Consider the following 2,077-nt stretch of genomic DNA (forward strand, 5'->3'; position numbering starts at 1 on the left):
CCCCAGCCCTTAGGTTTGGGAGTCCCAGGCCAGGGGCGCCCCAGCCCTTAGGCTTCGGGAGCCCAAGGCCTGCGACGCCCCAGCCCTTCGGCTTAAGGAGCCCCAGGCCTGGGGCGCCCCAGCCATTAGGTTTAGGGAGCTCCTGGTCTGGGGCGCCTCAGCCCTTAGGCTTTGGGAGCCCCATCAGGGCGCCCCAGCCCTTAGGCTTTGGGAGCCCCAGGCCTGTGGCGCCCCAGCGCTTAGGCTTTGGGAGCCCCACGTCTGGGGCGCCCCTGCCCTTAGGCTTAGGGAGCCCCAGGCCTGGGGGGACCCAGCTCTTTGGCTTAGGGAGCCCCAGGCCTGAGTCGTCCCTGCCCTTAGGCTTAGGGAGCCCATGGCCTGGGACGCCCCAGCCCTTCGGCTTAGGGCTCGACATTCCTAGGGCGCCAAGCCCTTCGGCATAGGGAGCCCCAGGCCTGGTACACCCCATCCCTTAGGCTTAGGGAGCCCCAGGCCTGGCGCGCCCCAGCCCTTAGGCTTTGGGAGCCCAAGCCTGGGGCCCCCAAGCCCTTAGGCTTAGGGAGCCCCAGGCCTGGGGGGACCCAGCTCTTCGGCTTAGGGAGCCCCAGGCCTGAGTTGTCCCAGCCCTTAGGCTTAGGGAGCCCATGGCCTGGGATGCCCCAGCCCTTCGGCTTAGGGCTCGACAGTCCTAGGGCGCGCCAGCCCTTCGGCATAGGGAGCCCCAGGCCTGGTACGCCCCATCCCTTAGGCTTAGGGAGCCCAAGGCCTGGCGCGCCCCAGCCCTTAGGCTTTGGGAGCCCAAGCCTGGGGCCCCTAAGCCCTTAGGCTTTGGGAGGCCCAGGTCTCCGGCGCCCCAGCCCTTAGACTGGGAGCCCTAGCCCTGGGGCACCCCAGCCCTTCGGCTTTGGGAGCCCAAGCCCTGGGCGCCCCAGCCCTTAGGCATAGGGAGCCCCAGGTCTGGGGCGCCCCAGACCTTAGGCTTAGGGAGTCCATGGCCTGAAACGCCCCAGCCATTTGGCTTAGGGCGTGACAGTCCTAGGACGCCCCAGCCCTTTGGCTTAGGGAGCCCCAGGAATGGGGCACCCCAGCCCTTAGGTTTTGGGAGCCCCAGGTCTGGGGCGCCCCAGCCCTTAGGCTTTGGGAGCCCCAGGCCAGGGGCGCCCCCACCCTTAGGATTTGGGAGCCCAAGGCCTGGGGCGCCCCAGTCCTTAGGCTTAGGGAGCTCAAGGCCTGCGACGCCCCAGCCCTTAGGCTTCGGGAGCCCAAGGCCTGCGGCGCCCCAGCCCTTAGGCTTGGGAGCCCCAGGCCTGTGGCACCCCAGCCCTTAGGTTTGGGAGTCCCAGGCCTGGTACGCCCCAGCCCTTAGGTTAGGGAGCCCCTGGCCTGGGGCGCCCCAACCCTTAGGCTTTGGGAGCCCCAGGCCTGGGGGCCCCAGCCCTTAGGCTTTGGGAGCCCCAGGCCAGGGGCGCCCCAGCCCTTAGGCTTTGGGAGCCCAAGCCTGGGCGCCCCAGCACTTAGGCTTTGGAAGTCCCAGGCCTGGGGCGCCCTAGCCCTTAGGCTTAGGTAGCCCCAGGCCCGGTGCGCCCCAGCCCTTAGTCTTAGGGAGCCCAAGGCCTGTGACGCCCCAGCCCTTCGGCTTAGGGAGCACCAGGCCTGGGGCGCCCCAGTTCTTAGGTTTAGGGAGCCCCTGGAATGGGGCGCCCAAGAACTTAGGCTTTGGGAGCCCCAGGCCTTGGGCGCACAAGCTCTTAGGCTTTTGGAGCCCCACGCCTGAGGCGCCACAACCCTTAGGCTTAGGGAGCCTCATGCCTTGGGGCACCCAGCCCTTTGATATAGGGTGCCCCAGGTCTGGGGTGTCCCAGACCTTAGGCTTAGGGAGCCCCAGGCCTGGGGCTCCCCAGCCCTTAGGCTTAGGGATCCCATACCCTGGGAAGCCCCAGCACATCGGCTTAGGGCGCGACAGGACTAGGGAGCCCCAGCCCTTAGGCTTTGGTTGCCCCAGGCCTGGGGCGCCCCTGCCCTTAGGCTTTGGTTGCCCCAGACCTGGGGCGTCTCCGCCCTTAGGATTTGGGAGCCC

The sequence above is a fragment of the Tenrec ecaudatus genome, unplaced genomic scaffold (assembly GCF_050624435.1).
Source record: "Tenrec ecaudatus isolate mTenEca1 unplaced genomic scaffold, mTenEca1.hap1 Scaffold_99, whole genome shotgun sequence".
Lineage (NCBI taxonomy): Eukaryota > Metazoa > Chordata > Mammalia > Afrosoricida > Tenrecidae > Tenrec > Tenrec ecaudatus.